An 18,532-nucleotide genomic window follows, 5' to 3' on the forward strand; every position below is an offset into this window, starting at 1 on the left:
CAAAACCTGTGTTAGTAGCCAAAGGGAAGCAAGTGTATATCGCTACGCTATTGCCGATGACCCCTGAACAGCATGGGTTTGAGCCATGCAGACTTTATTTGGCCTCTGCCACCCCTGAGAGGCAACAGAGACAACCAGAACAACTTCTCTTCCTCCTCCTCCTCCTCCTCCTCCTCCTCCTCCTCCTCCTCTCCAGCATACTCAGCAAAAGACAGCCAGGAGGAAGAGCTTTGCGATGATCTGCCTCCACTTAATGAGTAGTGAATACGTTTTCTCTTCCTTGTGAGTTTCTTAATAATATTTTCGTTTTTCTAGGTTAGTTTATTGTACCAATTCAGTATATAATACACACAATATAGAAAATGTGTATTAATTAGCTGTGTTATAGGTAAGGCTTTCAGTCAACAGGCTATTAGTAGCTAAATTTGGAGGGAGTCAAACAATTATGGACTGTGTAGAGGGTGGGTGCCCTTAACCCCATATCTTTCAAGGCTCAACTGTAATTCATATTTTGTAATTCATATTTTAAAATATGCCTTATGTGAGATCCATTTGAAAGAAAGAACTTGATCACTAATATACTGAATACAAAATCAATTTGAGATGAATTATGGACCCAAATAATAAAAGCTAAACCAATCAGGAAACTCCTAGCAGAAAACGCAGAAGACTATATCTGTGATCTTGGGGCAAGGAAAGATTTTTTAGGAGATAAAAAACATGCTGATAAAATTTAAAAGATGATTAATTATACTTGATCAAGATAAAAATAAAAGGCTGGCCTGGCACAGTGGCTCATGCCTGTAATCTTAGCACTTTGGGAGGCAAAGGTGGTTGGATTGCAAAAATACAAAATTTAGCCAGGTATGTGGGTCGCAACTGTACTCTCAGCTACTTGGGGGATTGAGGTGGGAGGACTGGTTGAGCCCAGAATGCAGAGGTTGCAGTAAGCTGAGATCGTGCCACTGAACTCCAGCATGGGTGACAGAACGAGACCTTGTCCAAAGAAACCAAATCTCCATCACAAAACATTATCAACAAAATAAAAAGGTAGGTCACAGACTGTGAGAATGGATTCATAAGAAAGAGGATTTGTATCAAAGTACATGAAGAACTTCTGAAACTAAATAATAATAAGACAACACGATTTAAAAAGAGAAAAAGGCAAACAGCCTGTTCACAAAAGAAGACGTAAAAGTGGTGAATAAGCACGTGAAAACCTGCTTAACTTAAACCTCAAGAAAATACACGTTAGACACTGGAGGCGCTCTGACCGCATGCTGCCCTAGAGGACCTGCGATGCACAAGGCCGGCCGCAGCCGGTGCTGGGAGGAAAGTGGAGCCTTGGCTGCTGCTGGCAGGGACAGACAGCGGCACAGCTGCTTTGGCAAACTGTCCTCTCCTAAAATAACATACGTCTATCCTGTGACTTAGTGATTTCATTCCCAGATATTTGTCCAAAAAAAATTCGACATATCCATAAAAGTTCCTTTACAAAAGAGACGTTTATAATAGTCAAATCTGGATTGTTTAATCAACACGTGGATAAACTATGCTTTGTTCATGCACTTGGGCAGCAACACTCAGTAGTAAAAAGGAATGAAACACCCCCCCCACCATACACAATAGTCTCAAGCGTCACAGGCTGCGAGGAGTACAGCAGACGCAGAAGTGTACACCCTAGGTGATTTAACCCCTGCAAACTTGTAGAAATAAGCAAGAGAGGCTGAGGGTGGCAGAAACCTGATCAGTGTGGGCTTTGCAGTGGAGGATTCATAGGAAGGAGAATTAGGTTCCTTTCTGGGACGCGGAAGATGCTCTGCGTCTTGACAGGCATCAAGGTACACTTGAGATCTGAGCACTTCAGTGTGTAAATTGCACTAAAGTTAAAGTTTCCCTTGGGTGCATTTGCATAATTATGTCACCCCCGAGACTGAGAGAGCATGGCAGACACCACCGTGGTCCTCCGAGATTCCTCAACAAAACCGTTAGGAAGAAAAAGGGCAGAATCTGAGAGCAGCGCACGAACCACCAGCTCTGTCAGTCCCTCCGTCTTCCCTCTGCAGTTCCCCGTGCTGGGAGCTCTGCTGGTTCCAGGACAGCAGCTGATGGATGGTGAGGACTGGCTGCTTTCTGGAGAAAGATCACTGTTCTTGCCTTATGGAAGTTCTAGAAATAAGAAAATCTTTGCCAGCTGGGATGATTAATTTTATGTATCAACTTACTGGGCTTTGTTGTATGGTAGTTCGGTCAAAGACCAGTTTAGATGCTGCTGTGAAGGTCTAGTCCGGATGTGATTAACATATGTAATCAGTTCACTCTAACTGAGATGACCCTCAATGATGTGGGTGAGCTGCATCCAGCCAGTGGAAGACCTGAAGAGCAAAGAGGAGGTTTCCCAAAGAAGAAGACGGAAAAAAAACTCTGCCTGAAGACTGCAATATGGAAACTACTTGAGTTTCCAGCCTGCTGCCCTGAGGAATTTGGACTCAAGATGGCAATATCAGCTCTTCCCTAAATTTCCAGATTCTGATGCCTGCCCTATGGATTTCAGACTTGCCAACCTCCACAAACATGTAAGATAATTCATTAAAATTTCTCTCTTCTTTCTATCTATCTATCTATCTGTCTGTCTGTCTATCCATCCATCCATCCATCCATCCACCCATGCTTCCATCATCTCTATTGTATTAGTCAGGGTTCTCCAGAGCCACAGAGCCAGTGACCCACGTAGGTATCCGTCCTCCTGGCTCTGTGTCTCTGGAGAACCATGACGAGCACACACCAGCTCTGTTTTCCTCTGCGCCCACGCAGCATCCCGAATTGGAGGAAGCAGGTGGCCCAGTGTGAAAGGTCATTTATCTGAAAGGACGCATTCCTGAAGTGATTGATGAGTGTGCCTTTCAGCTGGCATATTTGGGGACAGGGGCATTCATATTTGTGAGTCCAGATTCCCTAAAATGGGGTGCTGCATTGCTCATCACATAACTCTTCGTGATGTACCTGTTCATTATTTCCTCAATGAAAAATAGTAGTTGGCTGCAAAACTGTGAAACTGCAATCTCTCTCCATCTCAGGGTTTGTGGGCTTTTTCATCACAAGGACCCTCTTTCTTTTCAAGGGCAATTATATTGTTGATTACTCCAGTGTGAGCTCAGCAGTGAGGGAAGGTCAGGTTTCTAAAGCCGTTTTCGGATTGATTCCTTGGTTGTGACTGGAAGCCCAGAGTGAACTGGGGTAGGAGGGCTTAGTTCAGCCCAACACAAGCCCAAGCTTGTGGCCCCACTCACACTCGGGCCACTCCTCCCCTCCCCTTCCCTCAGGATTTATTACGCCCTTTGCTTCTGTGTCCTCAAATCAGAAATTCCTCTCAGTAGTCATACCACGGCCTCTTCTAAGGTCCCTGTCCTCCTTTTAAGGAAAGCTCGTGACCGTTTGCAGAACCCCATGTGGGTCCACCTGCAGCTGGCCATCCTCAATGTGTCAGACCATGGGGTTGAATGAAAATAATTGCATCCAAACTACAGCAGGATGCAGGTTCAGGAACAGGGACATGAGAATGGTGCTTAATGGGGAAGAGGGCAGGAGAGCAGCTTTTTCGTTCTTCTCAGGGACATTTAATTGTCCAGCTGTGGACTGTGACGAACTCACCTTCCTCTGTCCTGCATCACTTTGTCCCTGCTTTTTCCTCTCCCCTTGTTTCATCTTTCCTCCTTTTCAAAGTCACAGAGAGATGAGGGGCCCGGGTGGGGCCAGGAAGGCCCATCCATCTCCTAACACCCCTTACTCTCAGCGCTGATGCCACGAAAGCCCGCAGCCTCCTGCTAGCTGTGGACGTGTGCCCTCTGCTGATCTGATCGGGAGTGCGTTTATTTCACTGTTTCTACAAAGCAAATGGCCACCTGGATTTTACCCGTTGCTCTGGGCTGCCTGTTTGGCCGGGCCCTTGGGGAAGATACCCCCCACTCTCCAACTCTGCCTGTGAACACCCCCCACTGGGTATGGGGCCTCTATGCACACTATTGCTGCTCCACCCCTAGGATTTTGCAGACATCCCAGAGCCAGGGATTCCCTTCTCCCCGTTCTCTTGGACAAGCACTGAGCTTTCCCCACACAGCCTGGGCCCGCCCCTCTTTTCAGTTTTTCTCTCGCCGTCTGCCTTCCCCCTGCACCCAGGCAGGTGCTGTGCCCCTCAGTTCTGTGTGAAGACCCTCCACCCTTCCTTCATTGTCTGCTGCTGCTTTGACTGTGGGCTATCACCTGGACCCCATGGACTGGGCTTTTGCCTAAGAACTTTCTAAAAACCACATAAAATAGTGAATGGCAGTTTCTCCAATAACAGTTCCAAATTATCTGACAATAGCAAACCGTGGCTAACTTCTGATGAACAATAATACTCTTCTCTATGGCTGAAAGGAAAGCGCCCAGCGCAGATGCATGAGAGGCCCCAGATGCGTGGCCCTGAGCTGATGGGGGAACAGGAAAACACCGTGAGGAGCTCCGGCTGACGCGCGGCTCAGTTCAAACAGCATCAAACCTAACTGCTATCTGTTTTCCTGAGATCGGAAAGTTTTCTACAATATGAGTAGGTAAAAAGAATCAAATCATAAAACTGAATAATGTTTTGATACTAGAATGAAATCAATATACTGCAAGTAATTTCAGAAGCAACAGCAGCTTCCAAGAATAACTATTTATCAGGATCGGCACTTACGCACGTTTAGGGATCTTGTGGAATAACTGAGTGGTGTTGGGTCCATAGTTCATTCATTTTGCCATTCCTCAACCTCCATTCCACATGTGGCAAAGTGCTCACAGGTGCTGGCATGGGGAAAGATTCCCTTTGCAGCTAGCAACATACATTTAGGGATGATCACATGTTACTAAATTGTGTTTACATTTAAAACGCCAGTATTCGATCAGGATTGTCAACACAGATGGAGAGCAAGAGAAGCCACCATTTATTAACCGCTTGCCTGTGCTAGCTCATTCTTGTGACCTGATGGATTGTGCAGGGTCGTAGTTAGGGTGGGAAGGTTGTCCTGGGGCCAGGTCCCTGAGCGTGAAACCTCTGCAGCCCCTAAGGGGCTCACCCATAATTTGACCTTGAAGAGAAACGTTTTCAAGTCTCTCTGCCTCACTGTCCTCTTCTGTGAAAGAACAACCGTCACAGGTGGATGAAGAATTGGAGATACTGAATGTAAACGTGCACGGCACAGTATCAAGTATACAGGGAATGGGCAGTAAATGTTGGCTTTTCTATGCTTAATTCTCACAACAAACCCATGAGACAGACCCATGAGTGCTTGAAACCCATCCCTCACTCCCCAGAAAGCAAAGCCTGACAAGGCTGCCCTGTTCCAGGTGGGGACCCAATTAAACCTTACTTTGCTGTTCCGTCTTCTGCTTGAACTGCCCACTTCCATAGCTAATCACATGTCCCATTCTTAAGAGCAAACATCTCCTGAGCTGCAGAGTGGGACCCACTACTTAGGTCCCTTGTGGCTTTATCCCAGGACCCTTGCACCAGGCAAACACCTTCTGTGGTTGCAGCCAAATGGTGTTAAAAGCCACCGTGGTGTTTTCAGTTGTTTTCAAAGGCCCTCAGCAGAAAGCAGAGCTTTCCAAATGGGGACTGCTTGTCTCTGAGGAAAGAAAGCATATTGGAAAACACCGGAACCTGGACATGGGAGGTCACTTTCTGTTCCTTTGCAGTCTCGATGTAAACAAGAGAATTCTTCAGAAGATGATGGGGAAGGTTGTCCCCAGATCCTCTGAGATCTTATGAAATGTTGTATTTTTCATGTGACTCGGTTAGATTTACTGTGAGAACTGAAGAAGGAAGAATTCACAAGGAGCACGTAATAGTTGCAAGGAAGTGATGGCCCCGGGCAGCAGGTCCGTAGCTGGCCCTCCAGCTGCTCTCAGCATTGCACAGAATCCTGGGGAACAGCACACAGGAGGTGAGGTGGGATGTGGACCCTGTGGGCTGAGCGCCAGTGGCCGTGGGAGAACACTGGATTGAAGCAGCCTCATGTGGCATTTGTGTGTCTTCTCTCTGCATCAGGCTACCCTCATGGTGCCTGGATTCACCCAGGGCCAGCACTTTGAAAGTGGAGAGATGAATCGCTTTTTATCAGATCCTTGCGCTAATGAAGTAGAATAACACATAGAAAATCACCACACACGGTAGATCAGTAGACAAATAGAAGCGAGTTGGGGTAATGGACAAACCACGCCTGACATATCTATGTTGCTTCTTCTATAAACTTAGAATACTCAATGTGTTAATTTCCTGGCCAAGCAGCATATAAAATTGTGAGGTGTATGTGCCAAGTACTTGAATGTGACATGGGGGCAAATTAGATTTTTTTCTGCAAGATCAGTAACTTCAAGAACCCTGAATGACATAAGTTCTCAATGCCAATGCAAAGGACAGGCTGAATGAAATGAATTATTTTATCTGTTATTCTCTGGTCCTCCAGTTTAGAGGACTTAATTGGTGGTTTATACCGTATTGTTCTTGGAAAAACCGAGTGACTGATGATGTCAGTTTCAACTGTGTGACGCGTTTTTAAGCAGATATTTACTTACATTAATGAGCTACTGCCAAAACCAAGGCTCACATAATCCAGATGTTTTTATCACAAGCCTTTGGCATCTGGGGAAAAAATAGGACAGTACAACATGTTGGCCGTTCAACAGTGGGAATTTCAAGGAAAATGATCTTTATGATGTTGTTTTGAATATTCCCATAATTTCTTAGTTTGGGGAGATACATTTGCTTAAAAGAAGTGGAAATGTTAGTTATTTTGGAAAATAATAGTAAGGATATTTGAATTTGTTTGGCCAAAGTCACTCTCATTCCAGATTTTTTATGTAATTTGTTTTTCTAATGCTATCAATCTAAAGCTTCTGTTCTAACCTTTAGCCATCCTCCGAGGGAACCACAAGTGAAAAAAAGGTGGAATTCCATCATCGTGATGCCACTGGTCAAGACTGTTTTTCTCACTTTCTTTTCTTTAAAATTTTATTTTTTTAGTGGGGTAAGGAGACTCTGACTCTGTTGCCCAGGCTGGAATGCAGTGGCTTACTGCAACCTCTGCCTCTTGGGCTCAAGCAATTGTCCTGTCTCAGGCTCAAGCAATTGTCCTGTCTCAGCCTCCTGAGTGGCTGGGACTACAGGTGCATGCCACCACCTACAGCTAATTTTTGTATTTTTACTACAGATGGGGTTTTACCATGTTGGCTAAGCTGGTCTCAAACTCCAGCCCTCAGGCGATCTGCCTGCCTCAGCCTCCCAAAGTGCTGGGATTACAGGCATGAGCTGCCATGCCCGGCCTGTTTTTTCTCTTTCCTAATGACTCCCATCTGGTCTTTCTAATACCCTGGTCTAATTCTGAGATCAGTGCATGTGCTTGGAGTTTCTCCTCTGCTTTTGGCTCTCCTCCCCATCTTCATGCAGATGGACTTTGCCACAGGCTCTGCATCTCCCTTTCCTGGCACTGCTCCATTCCTCTTTTGCTCAGCCTCCCTCTTTCCCTCCCCCAGGCTTGACCACCATTCCTTTGGATTTCTCTCCTCTTCTAAGGCATAATTCATCTGTGCTTGTATCTGGTGCTATGATGCACCTGTTATTCCAGCCGTCCTTCTTGTCACTCCACATCTGCTGAGTTTGTGAGATAAACAAAACTATTTATACTTCAAGTCAGGATTTTTCTTAATTATATATTTCAGTTTAGCTGGAGAGGGTAGAGTGATACAGGCAGGCGCATGTATTATTGGTGTCACCATGAATTGTTATAACTTTTTGAACAGGGATTTGGCAATATGCCTCAAGATCCTGAAGTCATTAATCCTCTTTAACTCAGAAATTGAACTTCTGAAAAATCTATCCTATAAAACAAATCTCCAACTCGAGCATAAAATCATGCACAAAGATATTCGTAATAGTATTATTCATAATTGCCCCAAATAGAAAAGAATCTAAACATCCTGTAATAGCAAAATATCCTATAAGAATAAAATAATCTTTAAAATGGTGGTAAATAAACCAAAATACTGTAATGAGAAAAACATTTATGTCAAATTGAGTGACTGGTAAAATGGAACACTTGTGTAAGGGCTTCCTTGAGATTGAGGGGTCTGTCTGGAAATGGACAGAGAGATGGGGCTCTGGACAAGTTCAAGGGATGTGGCTGACAGTGGTGTGGAGGGTTGTGGTTACCACATGCTGTGGAAGTGACCTGAGCCTAAGTGGTGTAGGGCAGCAGGCATCTTATTAGGCTCCCAAACCACGTGGGCCAGGAAATTATGCAGAGCACAGCAGGAGCACTGGGGTCTCATTCTGAAAGATGAATGGCTGTAGTGATGTGAGACTGGGCCCTGGAACCATCTGGAAGCTTCTTCACTCAGATGTGTGGTGCCTATGCTAGGATGGCTTGGTACCAGCCTCCACTCCTATGATTAAGCAAGTGTGAGCACATGGCATCCCAAGTGACCTGGGCTGGGTCTCTAGAAGAAGCATTCCAAAAGCCAGCTCTCCTTGAGGCCACGCGGAGGCTGCATGGCTGTGCCCGGCCTCACTTCAGGAGCCCCAGGGCATCATCACCTCCACCCTCTGCACTGCTTGATTGCCTTAAGAGGAGGGGACACTGACCCAGTCTCTTGAAAGGAGGAGTGTTAAAGAAGTTGTGACTTGTTTTTTCTGAGACAGAGTCTCACTCTGTCACCAGGTTGGAGTGCAATGGCATAATCTCTGCTCACTGCAACCTCTGCCCCCGGGGTTCAAGCAATTCTCCTGCCTCAGCCTCCCAAGTAGCTGGGACTACAGCTGCACCACCACGTCCAGCTAATTTTTGTATTTTTAGTAGAGACGGGGTTTCACCATTTGGGCTAGGATGGTTTCGATCTCTTGACCTCGTGATCCACCCACCTTGTCCTCTCAAAGTGCTGGGATTACAGGTGTGAGCCGCTGCGCCTGGCCAGGAGTTGTGACTATTTTATTAGAAGTGCCACATTGGGAAAGGGGTAATGTTCAATTTGGCTTTTACCTACAAAGACTCAAACACCAAGGCCCAGGTGGGTGGAGGAGACGCCACTAATGAAAGTGCCCATGGAGCAGGAAACTTTAGAAATTCATCATGGAGCTAAAGTCTCTTTTCCTCTGCCCAGTGCCCATGTGCTCAGTAAGAGGAGAACTCACAACACAAAGGGGCTTTAACATCAAATGCTTGATGCAGTGCGCACTCAGATCTTCATTCCTTTCCTCCACAACCTCACCAGCATCTGTTATTTTTTGACTGGTGAAAAGGGAACACTTATACCCTCTTGGTGGGCGTGTAAATTAGTTCAGCCATCGTGGAAAGTAGTGTGGTGATTTCTCAAGGAACTTAAAGAAGAATTACCATTCAACCCAGCAATCTCATTACTGGCTGTATACCCAAAGGAATATAAATTGTTCAACCACGGAGACACATGCAAACATATGTTCATTGCAGCACTATTTACAGTAGCAACAATATGGAATCAACCTGAATACCTGGCAACAGTAGACCGAATAAAGCAGATGTGTTACACATACACCATGGAATACTACACAGGTGTAAAACAGAATGAGATCCTGTCCTTTCTGCAGCAACAAGCATGGGGCAGGAGACCATAATCCTAAACAGATGCAGGAACTGAAAACCAAATACCACATGTTCTCACTTATAAATGGGAGCTAAACACTGAGTCTGTTAAAATGCATGCTCTGAATGAAGAGACACCCCCAAACAGGCTTTGTGTGAGCAACCAGGCTGTTTGTTCACCTGGGTGCGAGTGGGCTGAGTCAGAAAAGAGAGTCAGTGCAGGGCAGAGGCATAGGAGTTGGTTTTATAGGTTTGTGGTAGGCAGTGAAAAGTTACAGAAGTTACAGTTTTAGGGTGTTTTTAGCTGGGAGGGGGTCATAGAGTCTGGAGACACAAGGTTGACAAGGTCAATTACAAAGTCCAATGGCCTTGTCATTTGAGGCCAGAATAAGAAACAATAGAAGAATGTCACAGGTTAGTTAGGCGCTGCAGGGGTTGATCATTTCTTCCAGGAACTCATCTGGGGTGTACGTGCAGGTCACAGAGGCTACCATGCCATTTATGGCACGGTCAGTCAGCCTAAAAGACCTTACACAGTCCACATGGACACAAAGAAGGGAACGACAGACACGAGGGCCTCCTTGAGTGTGGAGGGTGGGAGGAGGGAGAGGATCAAAAAACTACCTCTGGGTACTAGGCTTAGTACCTGGGCGATGAAATAATATGTACACCAGACCCTTATGATACACAATTTGCCTGTATAACAAACCAGTACATGTACCCCGGGACCTAAATAAAGGTTACAAAATAGAAAATAAACAAACAATGAAAAGGAACATTTTAATTTTGGAAAAAACAAGACCTTGATTCCAGGACAGCTATCGGGTAAAACAGTCCATCTCGGATAGTCTGAAAATATTTCCATTTAAAGTTGGATAAATTTGCATCAGATTCTTGGTATCTGTGATTTATTCATAGAAGTCATTTTCTCTTTTCTTACTATTTCAAGATTTATAACCAGAAATTAAAATCCATGCCACAGTTCCTGAGATGAGTTGTTTTGCTAGTGAATGCTCATGTTACACAATCCCAGAAAGGGTCTAGGAAATGGACCTGAATATATTATAGACATAGTTCATTTGTATCTATCTGAGGATTCCAGGAAAAAAAAATAATATAAAGGACCAGTCAATACATGAAATTTTGAAAGAAATATTTCTCTTTTGTTTTACCTTTTTGAATTTGCGAGCAAATTATAAGTATTTTAGAAATGAAATTCATGCTCATTGAATTATTCAGAATGTTTATTTCCAAATCTCTTGATTCCGTTTTCTCCCATGATATTGTAAGTGCCCAATTGGTTCACCTTGCCCACTGCCTAGACAGAGCAAATTTATCAGAGAGGGGGCCATAATCCTAAGCAGATGAAGGAACAGAAAACCAAAGAGAAAGAGTATTTCACACAGAACCAGCTGTTTGGGAGACTGGAGTTTTATATCAGTCTCCTCAAAGCTCCTAGCTTAGGGGTTTTTCAAAGGAAGTTTGAAAGATGGGGTGGGGATGGCCAGGTAACAGGTACTTGCTGCTGATTGGTTAGGGGGAGAGATGAAATCATATGGGGTGGAAGCTGTCCTCCTGCAGGCTGAATTGCTTCTGAATGAGGCCACAGGAGTGGGGTTGGTGGGTCCAGGTGGAGCCATGAGTGTCAGACATGCAAAAAGGTATCTTAGGTTCTGAAAAGATATCTCAGGCCAATCTTAGGTTCTGGGATACTGATGTTATTTGCAGGAGCAGTTAGGGAAGTTTCATGTGGCTGACAATAGTTTCTGTCTACACCCTAGCAGGTTCTGGTTCCTCTGCTCCTTCTAGCCTGGCAACCTCTCATTAGCTTTGCAGAGATAGTTGAGTTTGGTAAGGAGGGCTATTACCATTTAAACTATGAACTAAATGTCTCCCAAAACTAGCCCAGGAATAATCAAAGGCAGTTTGTGGGGCGAGGAGGCTAAAGCCAAGAGTGGCGTTGAGTAGATCAGATCTCCTCCATTGTCAAACCTTCTTGGTGATTAGAATTTTGCAAAGGCAGTTTCAATATTTTCTTTGAGTCTTCGCAATAGCACGTATCATATCGTGTCTTAGATTGTAGTTTTTGTCCACTTATCTAACTCATTATATGCTAGCTGAAATATGCTTAAATGATATTCTATACACTTCTTGTAGGGCTCAAGTAAATGTTTGTTTAACTGAATTAAACTCCCCTTTTCCTGCCTTCTTTTTCGATAAACACAATGATTAGCAACTAACGTTTTCAATCACGAAGGCATCTTTTATTTCATCATACACTTGCAACATTAGTTATGTTAGTCTACTTCTTACATTAAGTTAATCTATATTCATAATCATTCATAGCTTTATCTTTGACTTATGTTTTATAAAAGATTCTGAATGACATGTTTAATTTTTTATCATGAGTGGACTGGATCATTTCCTATGGGAGCCTTCATTGTGTTTTTTGAGAGCAATGCTATAAATATTTTTGTCTAGTTCATTTGTTTAATATAATTTCTGATTACTGGGCACCAACTTGTCCTTCTTCCAATCATGGGAAAGTTGAGTAAGAATCGGAGCAGCGGTTGTCATAGGTGTTAGAACCAGAGCAACTCCATTTTGAGTGAGGGCTGGGAAAATGAAACTGAGACCTGCTGGCTGCATTCTCAGGAGTCAGGCATACCTAGCCTCTAGATGCTGAATAATGTTTACTAAACAGACCCAGACTTGGGAGTTTAACATGATTCTGTGATATCGGGACATCTGGATAACAAAGGCATTCCTAATTTTGCTTTAAAGATAGTACTATTGAATCTTGTAAAATATAGTAATTAAGAAAATTAATCCTTTATCACAAACCATTATAGCAGAGCACGTGTCCCCGTATATACAAAAGCATTGTACATAGGGTGGATGCGTTCCTCCTCTGACTTTGAGGAACATCTTACTCTCTGTATGGAGTAGGTGTACTTTCACCACTTTACTTTCCTAATAAACTTGCTTTTACTTTGCACTGTGGACTCGCCCTGAGTTCTTTCTTGCCTGAGATCCAAGAACTCTCTCTTGGGGTCTGGATCAGGACACCTTTCCTGTAACACGGTCACTGAGGACCTGTGGATGAGGTGGACAAATCCTATTACATTCCCTGTTGCCACTTTCTCACCTGCAAAATGGTATTTATAATACCTGTCTTACCTACATCATGAAGTTGTTTTGGGAAAAAGTGAAAAAGTAACTATGTACTTTGACATGCCATAGCACATTCTGGAATAATTATGATTATACGCCTCCTCTAAGGAGAGAAGTGGCAAACATACAAGCCCTGTGCTGTGGCTGTGGCTGATCCCACTCCTCACAGTTCCCTTCTCCTGAACCTTTATCCAGCCTCCGAAGCTTTCTCAACACAGTGCTGAGTGATTAAATCTGGCATAGGAGTGGTAAATTTGCTTCAGAGAGCATGCTTTTAGGTGACCCAAGAGATAGCCAATGTGATTCAGCGAACATACTCTATACAGAGGGCTCACTGGCTTCTTCCCTGCCCTTGTCCACACACGTCTACAAGCACATCTCTGTTCACTCATATAGAGGCTGGTCCCTCAACCTCACTGTCAACTTTTTACAAAGAGCTCCCCCTTCTTGACCTTTCTCCCTTCTCTGAGACCCAACCTTCTCTCTCAGGCTCATTGATGGAGTCCAGAGTGCATGCACAGCCTGGGGTCAGAGGGAGCATGCACAGGTGGCTTCTGAACAAGGTTTAAACTCCAACTCATGCTCCAAGCTGAATCTCCAGAGGACACAGATTATAAATAAGTCTCTGTAAGATTGACTTACTTGATTACATTTCTCTAATCTGTCATTTTGCTTTTTAAATTAAAATTCTTTTTTTTTTTAACCTGAAAATGCATTATTACGTTGTGGTTAGGTTGTACATCTTGAAACCCTTTATTTTGCCCCAACCACTACTTGGAAACTTATAATTAAGTAACCTGGCATGCTTTCATGAGAGGTGGAAATTTTCTAAGAACACAATGTGTTGGTAGATGAATCCTGAGAGAGATTTCCTAGTTCAAAAAAAAATTAACTCTATAGGCTGTCTCTGACAGAAAGAGGCAGAAATTTCAAAACAAAAAAAAAGTTTTTTAAGGAGATTAACACAGAAGAAACATTCTTGAGAGAAAGTACTAACACATTGCACCAAGTCATTTGCCATTTGCCCAGTGAAATGAATCTTTCGCTTACGTCTTTCCAGGTGTCTGCCACAGACTGCTGGGCTTTGGAAGCAAATAAGAGAACCTCTGCAAAATTACTGTAAGCAACTAAGAGGAGACTTCTAATTCTGTTAATGGGACCAGTCTTCCTACCAAGAACAATTAGAAAAGCTGAACACAATGTAAAGAAAAAAAGAGCTTATCTATCTGTTTAAAACATTGGAGAACTTCCAAGAAAGCAAGAACTCAAAGGCCAAGTGATATGACTTGGTGCTGTGTTCCCAACCAAATCTCACCTTGAATTGTAGTTCTCACAATTCCTATGTGTCATGACAGGGACCTAATGGGAGGTAATTTATTCATGGGAGTGGTTACCCTTATGCTGTTCTCATGATAGTGAGTGGGTTCTCATGAGAGCTGATGGTTTTATCAGGGGCTTTCCCCCTTTTCCTGCTGCCATGTGAAGAAAGATGCATTTGTTTCCCCTTCCACCATGGTTGCAAGTTTCCTGAGGCCTCCCCAGCTCTGCAGAACTGAGGTCAATTAAACCTCTTTCCTTTATAACTTGCTGAGTCTCCGATATTTCTTCACAGCAGCATGAGAAGATACTAATACAACAAATTGGTACCGAGGTCTTGGAGAACTGCTGTAAAGATATGCAAAAATGTGGAAGTGACTTTGGAACTGGGTGGCAGGCAGAGGTTAGAACAATTTGGAGGGCTCAGAAGAAAAGTTTGAAGCTTCCTAGAGATTTGTTGAATGACTTTGATTAAAATGCTGTTAGTGATATCAGCAATGAAGCCCAGGCTTAGGTGGTCTGAGATGGAGATGAAGAACTTGTTGGGAACTGGAATAAAGGTGACTGTTGCTATATTTTAGCAAAGAGACTGGCAGCATTTTGCCCCTGCCCTAGAGATCTATGAAACTTTGAACTTGAGATAGATGATCTAGGGTACATGGCAGAAGAAATTTCTAAGCAGCAAAGCATTCAAGAGGAAACAGAGCATAAAAGTTTGGAAAATTTGCAGCCTGATTATGTGATAGAAAAACCAGTTTTCTGAAGAGAAATTCAAGCCAGCTTCAGAAATTTGCATAAGAAATGAGGAACTGAATGTTAATTACTAAGACATTGGAGAAAATGTCTTCAGGGCATGTCAGAGACCTTTGCAGCAGCTCCTCCCATCATAGGCCTGGAGGCCAAGGAGGAAAAAATGGTTTTGCAGGCTGGACCTATGGCTCCTCTGCTGTGTGCAGTCTAGGGATTGGTGCCCTGAATCCTAGCAGCTCCAGTCATGGCTAAAAAAGACCAAGGTACAGCTAAGGCCATGGTTTCAGAGGGTGCAAACCCCAAGCCTTGGCAGCTTCCATGTGTTGTTGAGCCTGCAGGTGCACAGAAGTCAAGAATTGCGGTTTGGGAACCTCTGCCTAGATTTCAGAGGATCTATAGAAATGCCTGAATGTCTAGGCAAAAGTTTGCTGTGGGGCGGAGCCCTCATAGAAAACCTCTGCTAGAGCAGTGCAGAAGGGAGATGTGGGGTTGGAACTGCCACTCAGAGTCCCCACTGAGGCGTTGCTAGTCGGGCTGTGAGAACAAGGCCACTGTCCTTCAGACCCCAGAATGGTAGATCCACTGACAACTTGCACCGTGCACTGGAAAAGCCACAGGCACTTAACACCAGCCTGTGAAGGCAGCCAGGAGCAGGGGTGTACCCTGAAAAGCCACAGGGCTGCAGTTTTTCAAGGTTGTGGGAGTCCACCTCTTGCATCGGCATACCCTGGAAGTGACATCAATCAAAGAAGTTCATTTTGGAGCTTTAAGATTTGACGGCCTCACTGGATTTCGGACTTGCATGGAGCCTATAGCCCCTTTGTTTTGGCCAAATTCTCCCATTTCGAATGTGTGTATTTGCCCAATTCCTATACCTCAGTTGCATCTAGAAAGTAACTAACTTGTTTTTGGTTTTACAGGCTCATAGGTGGAAGGGACTTGCCTTGTCTCAGATGAGACTTTGGACTTGGCCTTTTGGGTTAATGCTGGAATGAATTAAGACTTTGGGGGACTGTTGAAAGGGCATGATTGTGTTTCAAAATGTGAGGACATGAGATTTGGGAGGGGTCCATGGTGGAATGATATAGCCACCCAAATCTCACCTTGAATTGTAGTTCCTATAATCTCTACATGTCATGGGAGGGACCCAGTGGGAGGTAATTTAATCATGGGGGCAGTTACCCTTATGCTGTTCTCATGATAGTGAGTGACATCTCATGAGATCTGATGGTTTTAAAAGGGCTTTTCCTTCTTTTGCTTGGCACTTCTTGCTGCCACCATGTGAAGAATGACGTGTTTGCTTCCCATTCCACCATGATTGTAAGTTTCTGGAGGCCTCCCCAGCTCTGCAGAACTGGAGTCAACTAAACCTCTTTCCTTTATAAATTGCTCAGTCTTGGGTATTTCTTCATGTAAGTGTGAGAACAGACTAATACACCAAGATTCTGGAAAGGAGATTGCAATGAAGAAACCCTGAAATTAGGTGCCACTTTTTCCTTCAGGGCATTTGTAGTAACCAAAGTCCGAAATTTGAAAAGAGCTCTCAGCAGGCTCCCAAGCCTGGAAAGACAAATATCAGATGTCAGAGACCACTGTGAAAAAGAGGTTCTCAGATACACCCAATGCTTTCAGTTGGAAATCTTGCAGAGTAACATCTAAGAGTAAGGGTTAACCAGAAATGGATCAGGCCCCATAGAGACTGAAGCCCAGCTGGGAATGAGCTCAGTCCTCTTTTGGATTAAGGTCATCTATCCCTACCCTGACTGCCCTTCTAAAGCAAAAGTAAGTGTTCTCTAGAGAACGATAGCCCTGACCAGTAATATTTCTTATTTTCTGTACATGATGTCCTAAAGTTAAAAATAACAGATAAAAACAGTTAAGGATAGACCAGAACCAAAGAGAAAATGCTAGACAATAGGAACAGAAGCACAGGAAATTCAGATATCAAAATAATCAGAAACAGACTTTAAAGTAACTATGATTAATATGCTCAATAATTAAAAGTCAAGTTGAAGAATTTCACCAGAGAACCAGAGAATAGGTGAAAGAAAATAAAAAGAATAAATTCTAGAAAAAATGAATGATGAAAAATGTGGCAAAGAATAAAGAGAAATATTGATAAAAATGAAAGGTCTAACATTCATAGAATTAATGTTCCCAAAGCTGAGAAAATAGAGTCAATGACAGTCTTAAAAGAGATAATGGTTGAGGATTTTCTTTTTAAAAAAATATTTACCCACATTTATTTTATTTCATTTTTAAAACTTTTATTTTAGGTTCAGGGGTTCAGATTTGTTATGTAGGTAAACTCATTTCATGGGGTTTGTTGTACAGATTATTTCACCACCAAGGCACTAAGCCTAGTACCCAAGAGTTATTTTTCCTGATCCTCTCCCTCCTCCTACCCTCCACTTTAGGTAAGCTCCAGTGTGTGCTGCTTCCTTATTTGTGTTCATGAGTTCTCATCATTTATCTCCCATTTATAAGTGAGAACAAGCAATATTGGGTTTTCTGTTCCTGCATTAGTTTGCTAAAGATAATGGCCTCCAGCTGCAACCATGTTCCTGCAAATGATATGATCTTGTTCATTTTTACGCCTGAATAGTATTTATTCCATGATGTATGCATACCACCTTTTCTTTATCCAGTCTGCCATTGATGGGCATTTTGGTTGCTTCCATGTCTTTGCTATGTTGAATAGTGCTGCAATGAACATATGCGTGCATGTGTCTTTATGAGAACTATTTACATTCCTTTGAGTATATACCCAGTAATGGGATTGCTGGGTCAAATAATAGTTCTGTTTTTAGCTCTTTAAGGAATCATCACATTGCTTTTCACAATAGCTGAACTAATTTACACTCCCACCAACAGTGTATAAGCATTCCTTTTGCTCCACAACCTCACCAGCATTTGTTATTTTTTGACTCTTTAATAATAACCATTCTGACTGGTATGAGATAATTATCTCACTGTGGTTTTGATTTGCATTTCTCTAATGATCAGTGATGTTGAGCTTTTGTTTTTCATATGCTTGTTAGTCTCACAGATGTCTTCTTTTGAAAAGTATCTGTTTATGTCCTTTGCCCACTTTTTACTGTGGTTGTTTTTTTCATGTAAATTTGTTTTAAGTTCCTTATAATGCTAGATATTAGACTTTTGTCAGGTGCCTGGTTTGCAAATATTTTCTCCCATCCTGTAGGATGTCTGTTTACATTTTTGATAGTTTCTTTTGCTGTGCAGAAGCTGTTAAGTTTAATTAGATCTCATTTGTCAATTTTTGCTTTTGTCGCCATTGCTTTTGGTGCCTTCATCATGAAACCTTTGCCTGTTCCTATGTCCAGAATGGTATTGCCTAGGTTGTCTTTCAGGGCTTTTATGGTTTTAGGTTTTACATTTAAGTCTTTAATCCATCTTGAGTTAATTTTTGTATAGGGTGTAAGGAAAGGTTCTAGCTTCAATCTTCTGCATATGGCTAACCAGTTATTCCAGCACCATTTATTGAATAGGGAGTACTTTCTCCATTGCTTGTTTATGTCAACTTGGTTGCAGATCAGATGGCTGTAGGTGTGTGACCTTACTTCTGAGATCTCTATTCTGTTCCATTGCTCTATGTTTCTTTCTTTCTTTCTTTTTTTCTGAGCTCTCTACTCTGTTCC

At 43.1% G+C, this 18,532-nt stretch overlaps 1 long non-coding RNA gene across 1 annotated transcript in view; it reads left to right on the plus strand.

The window, feature by feature from the left end:
• The first annotated feature begins 1,678 nt into the window (after window positions 1-1,678).
• Window positions 1,679-18,532, plus strand: part of LOC135274761 (uncharacterized) — a 44,629-nt gene continuing 27,775 nt past the window's right edge. The window contains exon 1 of the long non-coding RNA XR_010342509.1: window positions 1,679-2,576. This is a non-coding gene — a long non-coding RNA (uncharacterized LOC135274761). The remainder of the gene's footprint in view (window positions 2,577-18,532) is intronic.

The sequence above is a fragment of the Aotus nancymaae genome, unplaced genomic scaffold (genome assembly GCF_030222135.1).
Source record: "Aotus nancymaae isolate 86718 unplaced genomic scaffold, 86718_ANA_hifiasm-v0.15.2.pri h1tg000014l, whole genome shotgun sequence".
Lineage (NCBI taxonomy): Eukaryota > Metazoa > Chordata > Mammalia > Primates > Aotidae > Aotus > Aotus nancymaae.